This window comes from Pogona vitticeps, chromosome 3 (genome assembly GCF_051106095.1).
Source record: "Pogona vitticeps strain Pit_001003342236 chromosome 3, PviZW2.1, whole genome shotgun sequence".
Lineage (NCBI taxonomy): Eukaryota > Metazoa > Chordata > Lepidosauria > Squamata > Agamidae > Pogona > Pogona vitticeps.
Genome location: NC_135785.1, coordinates 31,756,988 through 31,783,392, shown reverse-complemented (window position 1 = coordinate 31,783,392; position 26,405 = coordinate 31,756,988).

The window sequence follows — 26,405 nt, the reverse complement described above, 5'->3', positions numbered from 1 at the left end:
TCTTTCTGGCAGTCCAGGGTCGGGGCGTTATTCAAGAGCAAATCCACTTGATTTCAGCAGTTTAGACTCTTTGTGTGCTTTTGGATTCCTGTATTTAGATTTCTTTCTCAGACCGCACTGTGCTAATAGCTGAGATAAGATATGAAAGAAAGCAAGAAAGGTAAAATCCCTGCTAATCACCACTCACCTCTTCAAGTACCTCTTAGTTTTCAATAACAAATTCTCTGTCTTTCATGTACTCTTACTTTTTTTCATCTCAGGTACTCTTCCTCTTTCATTTTATTACAGACTAATAGGTTTTGAAATATTTGCCTTGTGCTCACAATGCAAAGTGGTCATTCTAGCCTCCTTCCTTCATTAAATGTGTTATCTAAATATTTAAAGACTGATGTGAAGACAGCCTGGTTGTCTGACAATTTTTGAGTGCAAAGAACTGAGCAACATGTGTCTGCCTCTGTGAGGACTTGGGTGGAAAAAAGGATGCCATCCCACACATCTCATTCCTGGTCTTAATGATAATTTATGGAAATTACCACTTCGTTAATCCATACCTAAGGAAGGATAGATATTTTTATGCTGAAATGTTCCAATTACAGACAGGCACGAACCAGTTTGTCCCAGTTCACAGGTGTTCTTTGCCTCAGCCAATCAGCCAATCACCAGGCCCAGATTGCTTGCTTTTCCCACCTCCTTGGCTAATTTCTCAATAACCAGCAAGAGCACAGAGTTGTTTGCCCCACTCTTTTGTCTGAGTGTGAGATCAGCCAAGAGGGCAGGGCAGAGAAGCCTGAACAGTTGCCCGGATTGCAAGATCAGTTGAGGAGGTGCAGAAAGTTAGTGCACCGGGCCCAGAGATGGCGCAGGAGGGGAGCAGCAGCAACTGTGCTGCCACCTATATGAACTGGGATGAACCAGTTCATGCTCATCTCTAAGTCTACTATTTCCATCCGTAGAATCATATCACAGAATCATTGTAGGGTTGGAAGGGACCTTGGAGGTCTTCTAGTCCAACCCCCTGCCCAAGGCAGGAGACTTCATACCGCCCCGGACCTCATACCATCCCGGACAGATGGCTGGCCAATCTTTTCTTGAAAACTTCCAGCGATGGGGCACACACAACATCAAGAGGCAAGCTGTTCCACTGCTTAATGGTTCGCACAAACAAGGGAACCAACAGCAGCATTGCCTCTTGACATGACCAACCCATGTGTCTGTGTATCCCTTTCTATTTCTGTGCCTTATTCTCTGCCCTTTGTTCTACCTCACATTCTCCTCATCCACTGCCCTGTTCTTCTCCCCAAAACAAGCAGGAACACCAGAGTTGGGATATCAAGCTTTATTTTTTTTTCTCCATGGTTAAGTCTAGCACTAGAGTTCAGCTCTCTCTTTTTTTTTACTAAAACAAGAATTCTACAGCCTTCTTCTCTCCTCCCCTCCCCCCCGTTAACTATGGGATTTGGGAAGTTATATTCCAAAATGTTTCCTGTCTCTGGCATTTGCACAGACATACTTCAGCATATAGCGTAAATTATTATTGATTTTATCTGGTCTGTTGAATTTTCTTTGAATTGCTACTTGTATGTTTTTTTTTATAAATATGTATTTAATGCTTTTATTATTTTATTGCATTCTTCCTTGAGAGGAAGATGTTCTGTTTTACTATTGTGCATCACAGAAATTTTCAAAACAAGTCAGAATAGAGCTAATTGTTTAGAGAGCATGCAGTTTGTTCTTTTTAAGATGCAGTTTTACATCACATCATAGGCCAAAGTTGTTAGAACTTTTATTTTTACAGGTTTTCCGTTCTGATAAATTCTTACTCTTTTGAAGACAATGGCTGGGGAAAACTCCCCAACTGAATAAGCTCAAGTAGTTTAAATTAAAGGCTGTAGATTTCCCGCTGTACGCTACCAAGTTCGTTGTTTGTAGGGAAATGAAAGAGAGCCTCATAACATAATTATCACCAAGCAAAAGGGCAGCCAGTTGCACACATTTTTGCAGAACATACTTCTGAAAAGAGGCCTGCAGAGTTTCTAAAGAAAAAATGGAATACTCACAAGTACAAAATCAGTTTGGCAATTGGTGCAATAATTTAAACAGAAAGCCAGAGAAGAGGAAAATACCACATGTACAATTTTAGCAGTTTTCCTTTCAACTCTTATCTTTAGCAGGATCTCCCAGTGTTTCTTTGAAGTGGGTGTTCAGGAAGTAAAAGCCAAGGAGAATCATGAAATATTTTTTAGGCCCATTTCTTTCTGTCTGCAGCCTATATTTCCATACCATACAATTTGTAGCAGATGAGAGTGGGGATGAAGAAATAAGCCTCTACCTGGGCGCAGACATGTTTTCATGGGGAGCATCTAAATCTTGAAATATTTATCTCTGTTATTAAAAGCATTGGCTGTATGTGCCCCCTCCACACACTAGTAAAGAGGAGGCGGCTCCTTCTCTGGGGTGTATTGTATCACCTCTTGAATTAATGGTGAGGTGAGGGAACTGTCATGGATTAGCATACAGAGATTTGGATGCACCAAGATAAACGTTTCATGTTTACGATGCCTTTGACTGCCACTGAACAGTAATTCAGAATACCTGTCATACCTTGGCAGGACCGGGCTGCGGAGATAGGTCTGCCACCCCTCTGCACGTATGCTCCCCCCCACCGGTGCCATGCCCACCTGCGCATGTATGCATGGGTGCCCTGCCCACTGCATGCGCACCCCACCCATGCGTGCATGCACACACCCCACCCGCATGTGCACGTCAATACTTAAACAATCCATGTTTTCTTAGCAAAAGCTTTAGAAGTTCCTACCCCTCCCCAGTGTTTGATAACAGTGGTTGAAGGCAATATATCCACCCCAGCCTTAACATCGGGCTATGAATGTGGCCCTCCAATATAGGTAACTGAGGACCAATGTGAAATTTTTAATATTTGTTTTATTTTTTGCTTAAACTTCCAGGTTTTGTTCATCAGAGTTTTATTTGTATAAATGAGCTTTTCCTTTGTGTTAAGACACAGTGCCATGCAGTAATGTGGGAGTGTTGGGTTTCAAAATATTGAGTTCAAATTACAATTGTAGCCTTGAACTCTGTATAGTGATTTTGAACAATTGCTACTTTTAGTACACTGCCAAAGGCATCTGACTCCATTGTTAGTTGACTGCACTTAGTACCTGACAAAGACAACTTCTGCCTTAGCAGCTGCAGGAAACTAAGAAACAGGGGTGCAAAATGAAGAAGAGAGTGTAGATTAGAGTTCACAATGTGTTTTTGTTTTTATTGCATTGAGCACAACAGTACAAAGAGTACAACACAGTTTTTCTCTCTCTTTCTCTGAAAGAAAAAAAGTAAAAATAAAACATCAGTGATATAAACTTTGAAACATGATTACTGTGTTTATAGGTTATTATATTTTTATTAGGTACTCAGTATGCTTTAGTGTATAGAGTGACAGACTAGTCAGAAGGCCTGCTTTCAATTTCCCACTTAGCTATCAAAACTCTCTCTCTCTCTCTCTCTCTCTCTCTCTCTCTCTCTCTCTCTCTCTCTCTCTGTGTGTGTGTGTGTGTGTGTGTGTGTGTGTAACTGGAAAAACTACTGTACTGCTTAAAGATCTCACTTACTAGAAAGCCCTATTGGGATTGCTATAATATGGAAAATAAACAGACTACTGTATGTAATTGGTAGCAGGAGATGAAGCTGTATTTTCTCTGCCAAAACAAGACCTGGAGCAGACTGTGAGACTGAGCATGAACTGTTAATATCAAGCATTAGAGTAAAGCTGAAAATGATCACCAAAACACTTCTAGAGCCAATAATTTAAACAACATTTCTGATGAAGTCAACAAAAAGGACAGATTTACTTTACTAAATTTAGCTGACTGTGAAGTAAAATAATTGTGGATTGAAACCAGGGATAGTATTAGGGAAACATGCAAAAAGACAATTTCTGTAATTCCCCCCCACCAAAAAAAAAAGAGAGAGAGAATGGAAGAAGCAGTTACAATTGTTAAAGACAGGTGAGAAGTGAAAGTAAAGGATGACAGAAGTAGAATCAGAATCTTGAATGCAAGTTTTTAGTGAATGTCATTTAGAGACAAAGATAATTCTTACAATAGCCAGTGCAAAGAAACAAAACAACAAAAGGGGGGAAAAACAAGAGATCTCTTCCAGAAGATCCAAGAACTCAAAGATAAATGTACTCTTAGATTAGGAAGACCAATAGAGAAGCACACTAACTCATCAGGGAAAATAAAGAGAAGGTAGAAACAGTGAAATGGAGTCCTATACAGAAGAGATTAAAGGATGATAGGTTCCTTTGAAGAGGAATCCTATGATGAAGATCCAGCAATTCTAGAACATGAAGCGAAAGGTGATCTGAAAATGCTGGGAAGAAATAACTCAGCAGAGATAGATGGGATACAGATAAAACTATTTTAAGCCACAGAAACTGAATCTGTCAAAATCCTAACATAAATATAGCAACAAATATGGAAAACAAAGCAACGACCCACAGACTGGAAATGTGAATATACATTCCAATCCCCAAAAAAGGAGATGCCAAGAAGTGCAGTAACGATAGGACCATTGCTCTTATTTCCCCTGCAAACAAAGTGATGTTCAAAGTGATGTAACAACAGCTTTTACCTTATATGAAGAAATGGTCAGCTAAGGTATCAGACAAGGATGCATTTTATCATCTGTTCAATTTGTATGTAGAAAGCCAGGAAGCCAGACTAGATTCAGATAAAGGAAGAGTGAAAACTGATGGAGGAAACACCAGTAATTTAAGATATGGAGATGACACTATCTCACTGGCAGAAATGACTTGAAATGACTTTTGATGAAAGTGAAAGAAGAAAATGCCAAAGCTGCATTGCAGTTGAACATTATGAAGGCAAAAATCATGACTGCAGAAGAACAACACAACTTCAGTGCTGGCACTGAAGAAATTGAAATTGTTAAAGATTTTGTATATCATAGCTCAAACGTCAATTCAAATAGAGACTGCAGCCAAGAAATCAGGAGACAGACTCAGAAACTCAGCAGTGAAGGAACTGGAATAGATAATCAAGTGCAGAATTGTGTCACTGGATAGCAAGATCACCCACACGATTGTGTTCCTGATTAGTATATGGGTGTGAATGCGAGACAGTGAAGAAACCTGACAGGGCAAAATGATTTGTCTGAAATATAGTGCTGAAGGAGTGGTTCCTACAGAAAATCAAGCCTGAACTATATCTGGAGGCAAAAATGGCAAAAGTAAGGTTGTCCTACCTTGAGCGCATCGTTAGAAGGCAAGATTCACTGGAAAAGTCAATAGTGCTGGGAAAGGTTAAAGGCAGCAGGAAAAGAGGAGGAACAAATACAAGATGGGTTGACTCCCTAGAGAAAACCACAGCTTTCCATTTACAAGAGCTGAGCAGGGCGTTGAGTTCAGGCCATTTTCGGGATTGCTCATTTATAGGGTTCCCATAAGTCAGAGGTGACTTGACGGCATGTAATAATAACATTACAGTATTTATATTTGCTGCTTATTAATGAGGTGCTCAAGAGGCTGGGTCATCATTGGCCAGAATCATCTTAGTGATTTACACATGTGTAAAGGAACTCATGTAGGTTGCAGGGTGAAACTTCTGCTAATTAATGAAGTGTTGGTTGCATGGCTGGTCATGTGTCCAGTTGCATCATGTAGGCATCCTTCAGTCTCGAGAGACTATGGTAACATGCTTTGAATAGAGGTCTTGGAACAACGCCTAGTGTGGCTGAGAGGGCCAATTGGAGAGTGACAATCCCTTCTACACTTAAGATGAATACAATATGTCCCCTGTCCAGCTCCCTAATTTTGCTGGTTTCGGGACTGCCTCTTTGCCTCGGCCTACTGAACAGGTGTCTCTTCAAATTGGGAGAGGCCATGATGCCCCAATACCCAGGGCATAATGTGTGAACGATCAGAAATGTGTTTGCCATCTTGTCAGTGGCAGTGCAACTGCCGCTGTGACATATGTAGTTTCAGTCATACACACATTTCTTGGAAAAAAAACTGGCTATTATTTTCCTTTTTACTCCCACCACCAACACAGTGAAGCCTTCCTTCAGTATGCTTAGCCAATAGCAGTGCTCTCTTGCTCTCTCTCTCCAACCACACACACATACACACACACACACACAGAGAGAGAGAGAGAGAGAGAGAGAGAGAGATTTTCACTATTATATAGCGGCAGGGCTCTTTTCATCATCACAATAAAAGATTGACTTAGGAAGGCTCAAATTACACAGTAAATTTATAAAGTTTCTGTTCAAGCATGGGAATGCTTTAGATTATTTTGCTATTCCCAGAACACAACAATAATTTTCCAAATCACCTCTGCTCATGCCTTTGATTTACACAGTCACATATGCATCATTACCTTGCTGCATCTCAGTGGCAAGACTTGTCCCATGCCATATGTACATGAACTTCCATGGCTGAAATATGCCTCCTCTTGTCCAGAAAGTGATCAGAAATGATACCTCTTGCAGGTTCTGAGATCCTGCATAGACATGTTGCAAAATCTCTGTGCACACACTGTTTCCCTACTTATTTATTGTCAAACTGTATTCAACACATTTAGAATTGTAGCATACCAGCCATGCTGCTCCACCATCATTTCCATTGTCTTCTTTCATAGAGAAGGTAGCCATTTAAATTAGATGGTGATTAATAGCCTTAGGAAGTTGTCCATATCATTTAAAAACATGGAAAATCAAGGTTTCATCCAGTAGGAAGAGCTGTTGCGTACAGCAGAGGCTTTCCAATTCAGACAGTCAACCTACCTGTGCAGAGCAGTGGTAGAAGTAGGAACGATAGAGGATGGTAATTTAACCCTTGAATCTGCTCCCCAATTCAATGTCAAAGGATGTGTGGTTATTAAATTTTGACATGAAGTCCCCAGTTTTGGTGTCTGAATAGGTGTTTTCCTTCAATACACAGACAAATAGCCCAATTTGTCTCAAAACCTAGCTAGAATGAAGAAACTGTGTCCTTAGAATTATGCCAAGGAGGTAGCAGGCTCTAGATCTCAGTAGACAATAGCAAGGATGCACAATTGAGTGCTCATGTCTAACAATGCAAAGAAATAGAGGAAAATAACAGAAAAGGAAAAAACCAGAGATCTGTTCAGGAAAATTGGAGATATTAGAGGAACATTTTGTGCAAAGATGGATATAATAAAGGACAAAAATGGGAGGGACCTCACAGAAGCAGAAGATATCAAGAAGAGGGGGCAGGAATACTCAGAGGAATTATATCAGAAAGATCTGGATATCCCAGACAACCCAGACAATGTAGTTGCTGACCTTGAGCCAGACATCCTGGAGAGTGAAGTCAAGTGGGCCTTAGAAAGCCTGGCTAACAACAAGGCCAGTGGAGGTGATGACATTCCAGTTGAACTGTTTAAAATCTTAAAAGATGATGCTGTTAAGGTGCTACATTCAATATGCCAGCAAGTTTGGAGAACTCAGCAGTGGCCAGAGGATTGGAAAAGATCAGTCTGCATCCCAATCCCAAAGATGGGCAGTGCCAAAGAATGCTTCAACTACCGTACAATTGCACTCATTTCACAGGCTAGCAAGGTTATGCTCAAAATCCTAGAAGGTAGGCTTCAGCAGTATGTGGACCGAGAACTCCCAGAAGTACAAGCTGGATTCCGAAGAGGCAGAGGAACTAGAGACCAAATTGCTAACATGCGCTGGATTATGGAGAAAGCCAGAGAGTTCCAGAAAAATATCTACTTCTGCTTCATTGAATATTCAAAAGCCTTTGACTGTGTGGACCACAGCAATCTATGGCAAGTCCTTAAAGAAATGGGAGTGCCTCACCACCTTATCAATCTCCTGAGAAACCTATATGTGGGACAGGAAGCAACAGTTAGAACTGGATATGGAACAAGTGATTGGTTCAAAATTGGGAAAGGAGTACGACAAGGCTGTATAACGTACGACAAGGCTGTATAACTTATATGTAACTTATATGCAGAATACATCTTGAGGAAGGCTGGACTGGAGGAATCCCAAGCCGGAATTAAGATTGCCGGAAGAAATATCAACAACCTCTGATATGCAGATGATACCACTCTGCTGGCAGAAAGTGAGGAGGAATTAAAGAACCTTGTAATTAGGGTGAAAGAGGAGAGTGCAAAAAAAGGTCTGAAACTCAACATAAAAAAACTAAGATCATGGCCACTGGTCCCATCACCTCCTGGGAAATAGAAGGGGAAGATATGGAGGCAGTGGCAGATTTTATTTTCTTGGGCTCCATGATCACTGCAGATGGAGACAGCAGCCATGAAATTAAAAGACGCCTGCTTCTTGGGAGGAAAGCGATGACAAACCTTGACAGTATCTTAAAAAGCAGAGACATCACCTTGCTAACAAAAGTCCGAATAGTCAAAGCTATGGTTTTTCCTGTCATGATGAATGGAAGTGAGAGCTGGACCATAAAGAAAGCAGACTGCTGAAGAATTGATGCCTTTGAATTGTGGTGCTGGAGGAGGCTCTTGAGAGTCCCCTGGATTGCAAGGAGAACAAACCTATCCATTTTGAAGAAAATCAACCCTGAGTGTTCACTGGAAGGACAGATCCTGAAGCTGAGGCTCCAGTACTTTGGCCATCTCATGAAAAGAAAAGACTCCTTGGAAAAGACCTTGATGTTAGGAAAGTGTGACGGCAAGAGGAGAAGGGGACGACAGAGGATGAGATGGCTGGACAGTGTCTGCGAAGCAACCAACATGAATTTGACACAACTCCGGGAGGCAGTGGAGGATAGGAGGGCCTGGCGTGCTCTGGTCCATGAGTCTTCCCTGTTGTGGAAAAGGTGTAATCAGCTTGATTAAGGTGGCCTATAGTGTCCCTCTGTAATGTTGACATATTCTTAGAACTGCCGAGCTGGAAGGGATCTTGTGGATCATCGAGTCCATCCTTTATCAAGGAGGTAAATCAGATCCTAACCCAGATATTAAACCACTGAGCTATCCAGCAGAGACAGGGAATAGGTAGCTGTGAAATATGAGCTTGTTAGGTGACAGGCAGAGTGTGCTATGCCTTAATAGTTATTTTGTTCATACTCTGGAGTATCATTATCTTTGTGATCAGATTCATTGTTCTAGAGCTTGTTCCTGTTGTACTCCAGCTTCAGAAAAAATGTCCAAAAAGGATATTTGTATATTCATATATCGTGCATGTGATGGAGTTGAAGCAGTGTGGGATATGTAGTCAGATAAATGTAAGATAGAGTCAGACAGGTTCTGTGTGAAGATGATTTGAGAGACATTGGAATGTGTTTTTCTAAGTGCTATGAGAGGTTTTTTAGAAGACCGGTACAGCGTGGTTCAAGATAAATCTGAAGGTTGAATGAAGAGGCCTGTGGAAGACTCAACATTCTGAGCTAATTGGAGAAGAGATAAAATGCCTGGATTTCCATGGGAATTGAGGGTGGAGGAAGGTGTCACTGCCCTTTGAGGCTAATTGGTTAACGGACATGAAGTGTCAAGAAGAAGGGAGGACTTAGAGAATGTAAAAAATGGACAATGGGTTATGTGGGAGAAGTTCAATTCCATGATGATGCAAGAGAAAAAGAACTTCATGGTTTGAGCATGTGGCTTGAAAGAGACAGAATATAAGTAAAGAGAAAGAAGGAGGTGGGGCTAGCCCACGTTAGCAGTGTTTGTTTTATTTTAATGGGGATTAGTTATTTTATTTAAATGTAATAATCTTTGAATATGTTCCTTATGCTAAAGCTTGAGCAATATAAACTGATTCTATAAAACTCTATTTTTCTAATAAAAATAATTATAAAAATCCTTACAAAGGACTGGTCTCTCGAACAGCAGAGTCTGGCTAAATCCAGGGAGTGGAGAGGACCACAAACTAGCTATCTTTAAGAGTCCTACCTAACTGAGCTGTTTTGAGTTCTGAGGAATCACAAAACCCATGTGCAAAGTATTGGGTAAAAGTAAAGTGTTCATTTAAGGTCAGACTAGTTCAAGGGGTTTACGCTATGCACTGCTGAGGTCTTGGGACTTGCCTCAGCGCAAAGGTGGTAGATACGTGGCCTGTCAAACTCTCTGACCGAGTGCTAAGCACTCCTTAGGGAGGCTTGGGCACCGTAGTGCACATATATTTACATATGGTGCACATATATGGTGGATCAAGAAGCCTTCATGACACTTGAGTTAGTTAAGGCAACCCTGCAAATCACTGAAGTTTGCTCCAGTGTTTTGGCAGTTAAAAACGACTGAAATGTGAACAATAATACTTGGCATCAATTGCTACAGCAAAATGAAGACATATTGAAGAAGGACCACTGAAGCCTCAGTGAAAACTCGAGTCACTGACCCAGCCAAGGCTCAGATTGACTTCACTAAGTTATTTTTATTCCCCCTCCACCCAGCCAAGCAGCCATTTCATGTCCAGGGGTTTTCTAGCCTGACTGTGTTGTAGAATATTCTTGCTTCTTCTTTTAGGTAGCTACACTGAATCTTCATGACACCATGGGTGTATGTGAATATGGAATAGACAACCGATGCTGTTCTATGGGCTTTGATTGGATAGCACGACACAGTGCTAAAGAGTTATTGATTGATTGATTGATTGATTGATTGATTGATTGATTGATTGATTGATTGATTGATTGATTGATTGATTGCATTTATATGCCGCCCATCTAGACATAGTCTACTCTCTCCTCACCCTTTTTTCTCTCTCCTCACCCTTTTTTTCTACTTTTCTTTATTTTTTTAGTGCTTGCTGCTGGGTTTTGCTTGCAGGGCCAATTTTTTCTTTGCTGTGGATATCTCGATATATTCCATAGGAGCAGATTTGGGCTAGACAGTGAGCAAGCCTTTTGGGGACAAAAGCAAAAAAAGTGTGCTGCTTATATAACACCCCATAGTGCTTAAAGCTCTCTGTAGGTGGTTTATAATTCAAGCAGGCTAGATGTTGCCACCATAGCAAACTGGATACTTAATATACCAACCCTGGAAGCATGGAAAATTGAGTCAACCCCAAGCCAGCTACCTGAGCCCAAGTTTTTTTCCCTCCATTTGGAAACATACACATATTACCAAAATTGGCAGAAAAAAAGGAGAACAAATTGGTTCAGGCCACTTCCATATTAGTTTGGTGTGAGTTATTTCAGATGCATGTGTCAAATATTTGGATATAAATCAGATCAGGCGGTATTTACACATTCCTAGTTGAAAACAAGTAGCAGAGTCAAATCTTCATATAAAACTGAATCCTGATGTGTAAATCTTAATAACTGTTTTGGAGAGGTTCTTTGGAATTAGAATTAGCCTCTTATTTTCACTTACTTTGATCCAGCCTAGAAGCAGGGGATAAAGAACCTGTATGTTATATATACTTCTTTTTCTCAACAAATTATTGATGGAAGTAAAACATTTAAGCACAGATATTTCCCAAGCCATTCTTTTTAAAATCCTTTTAAAAATGTTTGAGCTTCTCCCCCCCTCTAAATTGCCCTTCTAATCATCACAAGATGTTCCAAAAGCTACTCCTCAAGAGAAATTGTTGACTAAATTGTGGTGTTTTCTCCCCTGGCAAAGCTTTAGAGCACTTTGATATTTTTAAATGATCTCCCATTTCTATTGCAACACTTAGCAGGGAATGTTGTGCATTTAGTTTAAGAACTGTATTTCTTAAAAGATTGTTTCTTGGAATTATGCAAATAGGCAAATTAGGGAAAACAGTTTTGATTTCAGTAGCTGCTGCAAGGCACAGTAGGTGGAGTAACTTCTGAAGACTTTTTGGAAATTAGAACAGGTCCAGACTTCTTACTGTTGCTATCTAGGAAGAACACATAACACTAGTAATCAAGCAATCATATGGGTCGCCAACTGAGTTGTGAGGAAACATGAAATTTTCAAAGAAATGCCTTTAAGCTGAATATTTATCTTCCTTATCTTTAAAAGAGAGCCATTTCTCATTTATCTGTTCTTGGATCCTCTGAAAGCCGCATTTTTGATGGGTGCCCCTTCATGAGCAACTTTAGCCGTAGCTGCAAACAAATTTATTATTATTATTTATGTACATGCCTATCAGAATTTTGAAACCTCCAGGCAATGTCTGAGATGTTGACATTTAGTTTTGCTATTTGTTCATATTGGAAAGCCTTAGTCCCTTGGGCTGTTGTATGAGGGCAAAAAACCTCAAACACGTTCTATATACACCAGTACTGTCCCATTAATACTTTTGCAAATTTGCAGTTTCCTTTTTGTTGGGAAGTGTATCCAAATCAAATTAATTAATGTTGCACCTTTAATACAGCCTAATATTTATTTCAACTGCAGCCAAATCAATAGTAAGTCATATTGTCTCCTCTTGTGGCCATCATCCTTCTGGATGACACTCCTCCCACCTTCAACATTATTTTGCTTCTTAGCACATACAGTAGGTTATAACCCAGTGCAGAAGAAGCTTCATAGCCCTCCAGGTCAAACTCCCACTAGCCCTAGTCATGCTAAAGCATGGCAGAAGTAGAACTTCCTCAGCCTATGGTAGGTAAGAGGAATCACAACAATCTTTGAAATGCTGTATGAAGATTTTTCCAGATATTCTCTTTTCCTTCTTTCCCTTCCTCAGTCCTGTCTCTCTTCTTCAGTGCTTTCCTTTAGACCAGGGCTCTTCTGTTCAGCTTCTTTTTTGCATTATCCTTCACCCTCCCTCTCTCTCAGTTGGTCTTGTGTTTTAAAATACAGAACCAGTATAGCATTATAGGCTAGAGTGCTGTGGTTTTCAGTAAAATGAAATGAAATGAAATAAATAAAGAGCTTCGTGGCGCAGTGGTTAAAACGCTGTACTGCAGCTAAAACTGTGCTCACGACCTGGGGTTCAAATCCCAGGTAGCCGGCTCAAGGTTGACTCAGCCTTCCATACTTCCGAGGTCGGTAAAATGAGTACCCAGCTTGCTGGGGGGGCAATGTGTAGCCTGTATAATTAAAAATTGTAAACCGCCCGGAGAGTGCTTGTAGCGCTATGGGGCGGTATATAAGTCCAATAATAAATAAATAAATAAATAAATAAATAAATAAATAAATAAATAAATAAATAAATAAATAAATAAATAAATAAATAAATAAATAGTGGTGTGTGTGTTTTAACAGGATTGCTTGGTTATGACACTAGGTGGATGTCCTTGGCAAGTCCCCTTCTGGTCCCCCACCCAATTCCACAGAGCTGTTGTTATCATAACAATAGAAAAAGAAAAGAGAAATGGACCCTGCTGTGTACTGATTGAGCCCCATACAGGAAAGGTAAGAAAAACAAATAAATGTGATAGGCAGATAAATCATGAGAGAGCAGTCCCTTCCTAGGAAGACACTATCTGTTGCTCACACATCTAGATCTCTGTCTTGAGAAGAGGGCTCATCTCCTTACAACAATCTATAGCCGCCCCCCTCCCTTTGCTCATCTCCTTACAACAATCTATAGCCGCCCCCCTCCCTTTGTTTCATTTTCATAGACATCTGAGATGAGTTAAGAGTGATTCCTGTAATAAGATGACTCGCTTCCCTGTTTTCATTGACATTTGATGAAGGTTGCCAACACTCATTTTTCAGATGGAGCACTGCTTACAAGGAGTCAAAAAATGATATTTTCCTCTGTCGCTCTACAGAAGCAGCTTTCTTCACCTACTGATTATATCTGACAACAAACAAACAAACAAACATTGTGTGACACCTTAAAGACTAACTGTCAGATTTCACTATAGGCTTTTGTGGATCACATTCCTTTCTTCAGATATAAGAGCTTGGAAACAGCTTATCTGTCCTTCCATCTATGTAGATCCATAAGATCCGTAGACCCGTTTCCACGTAATTCCACCACATGAAATGAGGCAGGTGGCTAATAAGACCTTTTCAGAAAGGCCCTCACTTGAGGGGGCTCATTGAGTGTCCATGTTATTATCGTTGCTGTTGTTTTTGCCCTTTTTAGATCTTTGTTTTACTTTAAATGATTCTATAGCTGGGAAGGTTTTTCTTTAGTTTTTTCCCTTCAGCAATTCTATCCATTTATTAGAGTGGTTCAAACAATTTGGAAGACTGAGCCAAGGAAGATATGGGTTGTAAAAACAATTCACATTACAACATTTCTGAAAATCAGCATTGTAAGCCTGTTGTGTAAGTTCTTTGGTTGTTTCTCTCCATTTATATGCTTGCAAATGCCTTCATTTGCCAATTTTTTGTTTATTTAGAGAGCAGTCATAATTTATTCGGCCATTTAAGTTATTGCCTCTCTCGCCACTCTTCTGAAAGTCAGCAAAGCTGTTGAGGAAAGCACAAAAATGATATTTGGCAAACGTTCAAATTTCTGGGTTTTTCTGGTGTCTTTTATTTTATTTCACTTGCATCTTTTCTTAAATAGCTTTGGAACTGCAAGTATTATCACAGCCTTGTATCTTCTGAGTAGATCACAGAGTCTGTATAAATGAATGGGAAGCACTTCTGCTCATGTAAGTAGCCCAGTTTTTCTGGATCTATTTTTTCGTACTGCAGAAACACTCCCATGTTTTTCTCAAACTTATCTGATTCTCCGGTGCAGATCTGGGAGGAGAGCAAGAGTAGGGACTATTGTATGAAGGAAAACTCAAGGAAGCTCAGTTTCATTAGCTAAAAGCCACTGCTGTTACATCTGAGCTGCGCAGGTCATTTATGTACTCATAATGGCTAAAATCCTGTTCCTTAGAAGTAACAAGTAGAGTAGGCCCATTGTATCAATGGAACTTGTGGAGGAGTTGACTCACCAAATCCCAACTGAGTCAGTTGGCCTACTCTAGTTGCAACTTACTACGTAAGCAACAAGATTATAACTAGCAAGCATTTAGTGTCCCTACTTTTAAAATAGCAGAAAATCATAGGATGATAGAATAATGGAGTTGGAAAGGGGGTATAAGGCCACCAAGTACAACATCCTGCTCAATGAAAGAATGCAAATCAGAGTTTATCTGACAGATTATTGTCTAATTTTCTCCTGAATGCCTCCAACATTGGAGTGCTCGCCACTTCCCAAGATAATTGGTTCCATTGTTGTACTGCTCTAACAGTTCAGAGTTTTTTCCTGATATTCAACCAAAATCTGGCTTCAGACATAGATTTCTAAATAAATAATCAGTGATCACTTAGCACAAGCCAGTAAGGTCTTATATATATTGCTTTGTAAAGCTTGAAGCACACTGTTGAATCATGTAGGTTTTAATCATAGGCACTGAACTGCAATCCATTTGGAGCTTTGCAATCAGTCCTGGTTTGAATAGTATGAAGTTCTACACAAATGTTTGTCTGCACCAAGCTAAAGCTAAAGTGTGGTGGAGGATGTGGCCATGCAATCTAGGTCTACAGATTTTACCAACATGAATAGTTGCAAAGGGATATGTGGGTGTATTTTGCTAACTAATTGTAGCTGTTATGGGTGGGAACTCTGGTAAACTAGGAGCCCTGATTACAGCAATTCTGTACAAATTACATTTATTTATTTATTTATTTATTGGACTTATATACCGCCCCATAGCGCTACAAGCACTCTCCGGGCGGTTTACAATTTTAATTATACAGGCTACACATTGCCCCCCAGCAAGCTGGGTACTCATTTTACTGACCTCGGAAGGATGGAAGGCTGAGTCAACCTTGAGCCAGCTACCTGGGATTTGAACCCCAGGTCGTGAGCACAGTTTTAGCTGCAATACAGCATTTTAACCACTGCGCCACGAGGCTCTTAATGGCCGGCAGATGGTCTTTGGCTCCTTCTGGGTGTAGGCACGCTGGTCTGGTGCGGTCCCAGGAGCAGCTCCGGCCTGAAAGCTCTCTCTCCCCCTAGGCCAGGTGGTTGATGTTGAGAGGGGGTGAGGCAGCCAGGAGCAGCAGGCCGCAAGGCCTGTAACCACAGAGGTTACATGCACCTAAAGATATTCATTAAGTAACTGGATGCAGAGCTGGAGGTTGGGAGTCTGATTCCAAATGATGCATCCCAGGAGAAGAGCCAAGCTGTGTAGCCTTGGGCGAGCTGCATGGTTTGAGGGTTCCTGCCGAAAAAAAGGAATGGTAAACAAGTTGATGAACTGGCTTGATGGCGTATAATTATAATTGTTATTACTTGCAGAGCTTTGTGTCAAGCAAAGCTTATATGTGCTTATCCCTGTCTACTTTAAGTACTACTTGTGCACAATCAAACACTTACAGTGGACCCTCGACTTACTGACGGCTCCACTTACAGACTTTTCGAGTTACAGACTTCCCTGGCCACAAAATTTAGGTTTGACTTGCAGCCGTAGAATCGACCTACAGACCAGGAAAAAAACCAAAATGGAACAAAAACGGCCGGTTACGGATTAATCGGTTTTCAATGCATTGTAGGTCAATGGAGCTTCGACCTACAGACTTTTCGACTTGCAGCCACCATTCCAATACAGATTAATTCCGTAAGTTGAAGGTTCACTGTACATAGGGCTTATAAGACATGCAGAGTATCTCTGATGCAGTCCCTGGCAACTCCAGATGGACTTAGGAAACACTTATGTCTGAAACTCTAGACAGCTGTTGCCAGGCAGTGTAGACAGTATACGAAGCAGATGGATCAATATTCTCAGCCAATATAGGAGAGCTCCCTAACAAACTATGTGTAATTATTATAATTATAAACATGGAGTGATCGTAATTTGTATCAAAGGAATGCACAAATGTAAATCTTTCTTGCTCATTTCAAGTATGAATAATGCGAGTGGAATTCATCCCTTTTCACATGTCCTATTATCACCAAGCAGTGCATATTTTAATAGGGAGGAATTTATCTTCCTGTCATAGTTTGAAACAATATAAATGTACATCGTGAGTTCTAGAAATGTAGAAGAATTTTGAATTCTATAGTGGACTAAACCAAAGATGACAGCATTGAACAAGCAGCTCTCCAGCAAATCCTTTCCTTAATAAGATTAACCCAGATTCCAGAATCTGGAGATTTGTCTTACTCTCCTAATTTTAATATTGCTTAAATAGGGATTGTCTCTAACTATAAGAGACAAGATGAGTCAAATACCTCAACCTGAGCACACCAACAAATTCTTCTTGTCAGAAACCTAAGGGCATATTTTAATCGTAGCACTGCAGACACCTAGGTTGCTGGAAATAGATCCAGTCTCTTTTTGTGTTCACTTGAAAAAAAACCTTCCATCTTGTAATATACAAAATCAGTTTTCTGCACCTTAGAATGCCTCCGTACCACTCCACAGTTGATGGATGAAAATAAGTGTAGCATTTGCCAAGTGGCAGTAGAGCTGTTACCTGGCCAGTTGTCAGCCTCCTTGAAAGCATTTTTGGCCACCTGGGATTTTTTTTTTAAAAAGTCAATCCCAGCACTTAGCTGATTTTTAATTGGAACACTGTAGACTTAATTTATTCTGTGTTGCCTATTTGTTGTTGTTACATACTGCCCCATAGTGCTAGGCAGTTTACAATGTAATTATGCAAGGAACCCTTTGCCCCCCAGCAAGCTGGGTACTCAATTTACCAACAACCAAAAGATGGGACACTGAGTTAACCTTGAGATGGCTAGTGAAATCCCTCGGGACTGAACTTAGTTCATGAGCAGGGGCTTAGCTACAGCACTGCACTATGGGGCTCTTGGGCCTCTGTTAATATTTTTTCTCATTATCCCTATTTTATTCATTGTCATCACCCCTGACCCTCAGACCTTCAAAAGCTTGGCTGAGGAATCCAATGAACAATCAGGTTGTTTCCTCTGAGGAAAGATGGTCAGTATACTTTTCAGGACCCTTTGCCAGAGAATAAAATCCTGCCGCTATCCTCTAACCCAGACAATGTGAGGCACAACCTCAGACAACGACTCTAAGGCATCTTCTCAGCCTTCCAGAAACCTAAAGCTGCAAAATCCAGTCATGTCATCTAAGAGAACTGAAGGTGATCTCACTATAGATCTTGTCAGCTTGCATGAGGTTCTTGTTGTGTTCCTTGCTAAGGCAACATTCTCCTACAGCTGACAGCAGTAGGAGAAAAATTCTCTCCAAGGTCCTGTTTCTATTCTTCTGTTTTGTAAGAGAGCTTCTGTCTTGACTTTGCATGCAATAATATGGTTTTGGCCAGGCTTTTCCTAGAGGGGCTGGCTGGATAGCTCTCTGTGTAGGGTAGATGGCTACAGAACCAGAGGCTGGAGTTCTTCCCCAAGAACAGCCAGCCTGTGTATTCTTGTGCAACCTGCAGAGTCTCAAAGCAACCCCAGAAGGGAATGGTAAACCACTTCTGAACAGGGAGTACTAGAAAATCCTAGAAAGTTGGAACTAACTTGACAACAAATTGCTGTTGTTGTAATCATTTTGTTGCTGCTGTTAGGGTTAACTACAGTACATACAGGGGTTGATTCCATTAGATGTCACCTGCATCTCCTGTAGGGCTGACTCCTATATGATTTCTTTCTCTTTTTGGGGAAAAAGATGGTTGCCTATGATGGGCCATGTTTGTCTGAGAGTTGTTTGTTTTGCAGCAGCAGGATCAAGATGGCCTGCTTTCTGGCTGCGAACTTCCTCAGTGCCTGATGGGGCAAAAAGTCAACAACGTTGCTGGCCATTTGAACAATTTCCTAATTCTGCAACTCCTTCCTCTTGGGATACATTCCAAAAGGTCTGTCTGCTCTGCCCCACCCAAAGACTGTCCAGGTGTGGCCCCATCGCCCAGCCTCAGACGGCAGAGCTTGTCTGGTTTTCAACCCGTGCCAAGGGGGCCGGCCTGTCTAAGCCCTCCTCCAACCTCTGAGAGCTATCTTGATCATATCCGGACGGTCGCAGCACCCAAATTGCAAGCAATCCCACAGCTTTCCAGTTCTAAATGAGCATCTTGGTCGCTCCATCGCCCGGCTTCAGATTGCAGAGCTGACCTGTTTCTGACAGCCCCGTGAATTAACCGCTGTTAGTAGCACCGACCCTGTTCATCTGATGGTGCTGCTGGTGCTGCTGGAAGTTGCAAGCAACCTCAGTTGTCTCCTGGGGCAAAAAACTTTCCTTTGCAGGCAAATCTGATGTTGCTGAAGAAAGCCAGAGTCTGTTCTGCTGCCTTTTGCCTCAGTGCCCTGATGGGGCAAGATGCTGCTGCTGCCAACTAGCTCAGTGCCCAATGGGGCCAAAAGAGTCTGTGTTCCTGCTGCCAACTTCCTCTGTGCCTGATGGAGCCAAAAAGCCTGCCGTGCTGCCTCCTTGCCTCCAATCCTCCTGAGGGCAACCCTCTACTTCACTGGCAAATGTAATGTTGTGCTGAGCTTAAGACAAACTCAATGCCTCATGCATGCCTCTGCCAACGGGACCTCTCATTCTGCTGGGGCTAAATATAACTCCCTCAATGCCATGGGCTTCTGTGCCATGTGGTTACCTCTCCCAGGGGACCCAATTTGTGGGTGAATAACTCGGAGTTCTGATATCCAATATTCGCCAAAATTGGCAGGCATGTTGGGGAAAGACACAGGAAGCTCCGTTGTGATTCTGGAGTCTCTAAGTACCTGGGGGGGTCCTCTTTGTGACTATATAACTCAGGCATCTGTGATCCGATGTTCACCAGACTTTCAGTCGTCTTAGAAATGCATCTGAGGAAGCTTCCCTGCAAATTTTGTTTCTCTAGGCCTTCGGGGGCCAATGTTATAGCCATTTAAGTTGCAGACAAATCGACAGCTCGATTTGTCAAAGAATATTCGTATATTTGTATTCGTTGATTCATTAACCTTGATGAATAACTGATCAAAATGAATCACCATTTTTTGTATTCGTCCCCATCAGCTACTGTTGGAATAAGAACAAAGCTTTCTTCAAGGAGCAGTGGATCTGTCAGATTTGCTTTCTCCTACGTTCAAAACATTTTTGCTCAGGTTCTTTCCGTTGACTTCGTGTAAAACTGGTCCACTTTGAAACGGTCTTATTAAAAAATTAACCAGACAAAATTCTCGAAGTGCATTCATGGTGATACCCTTTGTCAAGTATGACTGTCTTCTGCTTTGGCTGTATTCTCAAATGTCTACTTAGCAGCCCACAAAACTGCTGTGTCGGCATTCTTTAAAGCCAGAGATTGGAGGACCTTTGGCTGTTGTAGGAGTACATTTCTCTTTATTTTGAAACATAGGCTGCACTGGCTGGTGCTACAAAAGTTAAAATTCAACAGTATCTGGAAGGTCGCAGGGTCACTATCCAGCATTAATCAAACTGTCTTAAGTTGTGCTTTAGTTGGATAATTGACTCTGGAATGGCTCTGCATAATTTTATGAGCACCAGTGGCAATCCTCTTGACATTTATAGTAAAAAAATAGCAAAATTTGTTGGCCTTTACTGTGTATTGTTAATTTCCATAATAAATTAATACACTTTATATTGATATTTATTGCTGAGTCATAATTTTCCCACCAAGAAATTCAGCCTGGTGTCTGTCAGCTAAGCCATGCTTTTTTTGGGCTCTTGTATCACTCTAAGCTGTATTGGAAATGAAAATGCAATATTTAATCAGGAAATCCAGCTACTTAAAAAGCACCTGGTGAAAGCATTTTTGCTTCTGTGCTTAGGCCAAAAATAAACTTGAGGAAAAATATTCCTCCATCTATTTGCTGGGTTGAATTTAGCCCAGAGGAGTGAACTAAATGATGATGCTCTATGTTTTCTTTTTCTTGTCATTTCCTAATCATCAGTAGTATTGCACATCCCATAACGAAGGAAAAAAAATCCATAGAAACTGGAATTGGGGAAATGAAATATTTTGAAACAAAATTGTTAGAAAGAACCTATAGCTAGGCTATGCGGTGGTGGGAGGTGTTAGATTCTGTGAACCAGCCACTCTTGTCTGTGGAAAAAGAACACATGGGTTCCAATTTGAAATTAAAAAAGAATAGGCATTGTGTTGAGATCCTGAAGCTGAGGCTCCAGTACTTTTGCCATCTCATGAGAAGAGAAGACTCCTTGGAAAAAACCTTGATGTTAGGAAAGTGTGATGGCAAGAGGAGAAGGGGACGACCGAGGATGAGATGGCTGGACAGTGTCTGCGAAGCAACCAACATGAATTTGACACAACTCCGGGAGGCAGTGGAAGATAGAAGGGCCTGGCATGCTCTGGTCCATGGGGTCACGAAGAGTTGGACACGACTAAACGACTAAACGAACGAACGAACGAGACATTGTGTTCACTTTTATGCATGCCCAGAGCTCAGGACAGGAATGATAAGAGGAGCTCCCATATCTAGCCTGCTCACATAAATCTTTCTTCAAAATCAATACATGTTCACTCATGGCAGGATTGTACACTGATATTTTAAAGTGCGTGAAGAGTGGATGGACAGGAGCTGTAGTCTGGGACAAATAATATATCTTCTACAGGCAAAATAAATGAATGATTTTATAACAGACTAATCCTCTGCAGATGTTGCAGGGAAACTTTGATGAACTGAGGCAGGTGTACAGAGGCATTGTACACTGGCAGCCATAGAAATCTGAGGGCTTCTTTCTCCAGGTGTAACTTAACTATAAAAGCACAGAAGGATTAAAGAGAAGTGCAGAAGAGAAACTGTTTTGGGCGCAGTCTTCCACTTCTTTATTCTATCGGTGTTTTCCCTTCTTTGCACCTGCTTTGAAGCTGTCGCCGCACATGTGCTGTAGACAGGGAGAAATGTGTTCAGTCTCCCTGGAGAGAAAATGTTGACTAGTGCAACATCCTGTTTCTGCCTCTCCTCTTCCAGTTTGGTCTTGAATTCCTGTTAGACTGCATTCCAGGAGAGCAGAATAGAGGCTTGCTTGCTTGCCAGGGACAGCATGAACAGACCAGTTAGTGAAATGCTGCTCTCTTCTGCTGATCAGCTGATAAGACTTAATATGCTTTAAGAAAAGAGGCACTTCATCTCTCTCTGAACCTCAAAAGCAACAATGGTTATATCTGTTCTGAAATACCACAGAAAACCTACCAGAAAGTGGCTATAGTCCAGCTTGCTCCCAGTCAAACAGCACTGGTTCTTTTCTCACCAAATTCAGTAGCTGTTGTTTAGTCACTAAGTCGTGTCTGACTCTTCGTGACCCCATGGACCAGACCATGCCAGGCTCTGGTAGTAGGAAGGTCTTAATACCATACTGACATTTGTAGATTTACAATACTACCATTTCATTGAGCCTCTCTGCCTTGAACTCTGAGCTGACTCTTGAGAAGGACAAGGTTAGTTTTCACAAGATTCAACTATGGTTGTGAAGCTAATACAGCTAACTGTACAATAGCCATTCATTTTGAGTATTTCATTTCATTACTGTCAAAGATCTGGGTGTGGGCTCAATCAACCATCACAAGCTATTATCACTATGTGACTAAAATACAGTACTTTGCAGCATCTCGGAAGAAAAACCAGTTTTATTTGGTGTACATTCTCATAGAATTTAGCTTATTTTCTAGATTGCACGTGTGGCTGTCACTTTAGAAACATTTCAAGGACTTTCAGTAAAAGAAAGCAAAACAAAACAACTCCTCTGACCTTGGGATATATAACCATCACCTCACCTTAAATAATCAGTGGATTCACAATTTCCTTGGTGCAGATGTTCTCCCCATTGAGAGGCATGACATCAATGTGTTCATAGTTGCAGAGCTCAATTTGACACCTGGTGGCTAACCTTCAGGTGAGAAGTATCTCTATACTTAGCTAGAGTGGTTCATCAATCAGTAGACATGAAGTTCACAGCAAAGAACATGTCAGAGAGTGTGCATCGCTCATCTAGCTAGCACAGGGCAATGTCCATGGTCAGGGCAATGTCCATGGCATGATTAAATGACAGAAATGCCTTTGTAGAAGATGTATACTACTTACTACCACTACCTCCAAACTAAGAAAAACCTTAAAATCCCTTTCCAATACAGCTCCTCCTGGCAGAACTGGTCAACTTGTGGACCTCCAGATGTTGATGGACTGAAATCTATCAGCCATCACTATGAGCTTTGTTGAGCTAGGGCTGGTGGTAGGTATTAAAGAGCAACCCGAAAGGCCTATCACAGAGGTCTTCAAACATGATATGTCTCAAATTCTAAGTTTTTACTCAATGCGCTGGATCTCTTTTCAAAAGCAAAAAAGTGTAATTATTGTAATCAAATATTTTAACAAATTTTGATTTTTAACATTGTAATGAATACAATCCTACTTTAATGTTTGTAGTATTATTGCAGTTTAATATTCTATTGTCTTTAAACTATTGTAAGCCACTTTGAGTCCTAATTCTAAGGGGAAAGTGACATATAAATACAAAGAAAGAAAGAAAGAAAGAAAGAGAGAAAGAAAGAAAGAAAGAAAGAAAGAAAGAAAGAAAATTAATTCAAAGGATGATAAAATTTTCATTCAAAGGCTGCAGCTAAATTGTAAATGGAATGTCAACAACTTGTTTGAGAGTTCAAGCATGGAACATATTGTGGCAGGATTTGTCTAACTATGGGAATGGGTCCCACAGATTAATAGGCTTTCTATATCAGGCACACAGTATTTTGTTGTCAAGACATTTAATCATAGGCCAAATATATTTTTAATCTTACTGTCATGATGCAGGGATTCTTCTTCCCATCCCATGACAAAATGAGCTAATCTTGAAGTAATCTTCAAATGCTACTTTCTCTGAGTTGCCATTATTTGAGATGTGCTTGTGATTCTTTTTTTCCTTTTAAATGTGAAAAGTACTCTTTTCCCTCCCTAACTTGTCTTTGCCATGCTTTGTGCAGAGTCACTCTTTTTAGCAACACTGGTATATGGATTATAGTTTGTTTTTTCTGTGTTGAACGGAAAGTTATTCTGGTCTTTTCCAGTTCTGTAATTCTATGAATGAAATTAAAAAAATTATCTCCAGGGACAAATGGACAGTAGAGAAAATTACTGCAGCAGCAAATGCTGCTGAAAATTGAAGAAAAAAAATACTGGCAATGTTTATTGAATGAATCATATCTATTTGTGCATTGCTTCTTACTGCAGTGCTCACTGTTGTTCTCTAGCCCCACATCCTACCACTGCACATTAGCTGTTCTTTTTTCTTATTCCTATGTCATCTCACTCTTTCAAAGAAGTAGCAAGCAGGTAGCAGCGGCTAGCAAGAGCAGGAAAAAGATATTGTGGGGGTTAAGCCTCAGCAGGTGACAAACAATGCTCGTACTGTATCTGTTTCATATCTTCATGGCATGTCACAGGGGAGCTTGGAAATAACACCCAGAATTCTACTGGCATTCACCTAAGGTTTGTGTAGCTTGCTGCAGTTATTGCAGCTAACAGACAAGGTGCCGAGGCTGGAATGTGCCCCAGGACCTCATAAATTAGCCACAATTAGTTGCAGCAAGTTGCACAAATCTTTTGCAAACACCAGAGTAAAAAAGCAAGGCGATTTCACAAGGCCCTGTTCCTTGATGATATGGCAAATGGTGAGTTCTTGCCATGTTTTTCACTATTTGCCTGACCTTATTTCCGGGCAGAGACAATGAGCTATTTAAAACCTGGGAATGCTTTATAAATTGATCTGTGGTTTGTGGCTCTGGAAGATCTTTGTTGTTCAAACTGCATAAACCTTGTGTAGGCAATTAGAGTTTTCTACTATTAACAACAACAACATATCCATTTTAGGCTGACACTAGTCATTAATGAAACAAATTACAAATTTTGGGCACCATTCCAAGCACTTGATCTCAGATTTGTGCAGTATGTGGGCAAAAACAGCCCACTTGCCATGTTCTACCCACCTATCTCCCCACACAACATGAGTAAGAAACCTTCTGATGGCACCTTAAAGATGAACAAGTTTTATTTGTCCTAATCTTTCTTGGATTTTAGCTTCCTTCTTCAGATGCATCAATTAAAATATGAAATTGAAGTATGGCCTTTGCTTGTTTTATTTAATCCTAAACTGTAGCTGGGGGATGTTGGACAGAATCACACAGTAGTAGCAGTGAGGCACCAGAGGAGAAATATCCTTTCTCCCCAGAGTATTGTGGATCATTACAAGGATTGTATGACTATTCTGGTTTATATATGGTTAACACCTAAAGGTTGGTGTCATAGTTTTTTGTAGGCTTTGAAAAGGATGATCAGAAACATCTAGGAGTCAAAGCACGTGTATGTGAGAGCCTGCCTATGTTCCTGCCTGTATCATACCACTTTGAACTCTCTGAAAAATAGTGGTGCCTGTTTCATAAGAGCCTGACATCCTAACCCAGTCCTGTGTGCATGCATACTCTGCTGTTTTTGAGAGGCGTATTATTTGTCCCATGAGGTTTAGTTCTACTTCAGTTCAGACAAACTGCTGCAACAATCCTTAATTTTCTTGCTCTACTTTCTCTCTTTTTTATTGCTCTCAGAAGCCCTAGAATCTCAATTTGCTTAGCCCTGACCCTAGCAATCCCCCAGAAAGTAAGATCCAGCAAAATTCAATCAGTTTTTGCCCTACATAGTCAATTTTTTGAGGTATCACAACCCTCACTTTAAATTGACAGTTTCCTTCCAGGCTAGCTTCCCTATCAACATCATCAACATCATCATATACAATACAAATTTATTCTACAGCCAAAGGCCTGATAACATCATCATCATCTTAGAACTACAGAGCTGTAAATAATTCTATGGATCAATGAGACCTGCTCCTGTCAAGGAGGGACAGCAGAGAATCGAACTGTCAACCTCTAAACCACTGAGCTATTCAGCAGTCCAGCATGTTAATCAACACTATAATGTGCTTGCTGCAGTACATCAACCTCTTATGAAAGGCTGGCTGAAAATTTAGCAGCTCTTTCCAAACAGGATCTCTAGATCACAAGACCTTATAGTTCAGGTCTGCTGAGTAATTCCAGAAGCGTGTTTTCATTTTGGGGGAGAATCAAGGGTTTAACTAGCTCTTGTATTTATTGTGGCAAGATCAAAAGAAATAGCTGCAGCTTTTCTGATTTGCCAAACTGATTAAAAGCACTTCAGGTGATACTGCAGATGCATCTTGTAGGGATTATATTGATAGTGGGAACAAATCAAAGTGGCAAACATGAGGAAGTCTGATTTCTCAGTCACTAGACTTGGTTTGAAGCACTCCAGGATAATGATGTGTTATCTGTAATACGTATGCATAGTTTGACCTTCAAAGTCATGTAACGTAATGTGTCATGCATCTCCATTAGTCACAGGCCTTTGCAACCATAATTATTTATGTCTTGCCTTTATTTTGGTTCAATCCACTTGTATCAATGATCTGTCTGCATCCCCATTTTCTAAACGTTTGGCTGTGCAGGACCCGGAAAATCACTTGTGCCATGGCAGAGTTGATTATCTTAACTTCTCCTGATATATAGAGAGGCTCAGAGCTAGTATTGCCAGGTCAGCAGCAACTG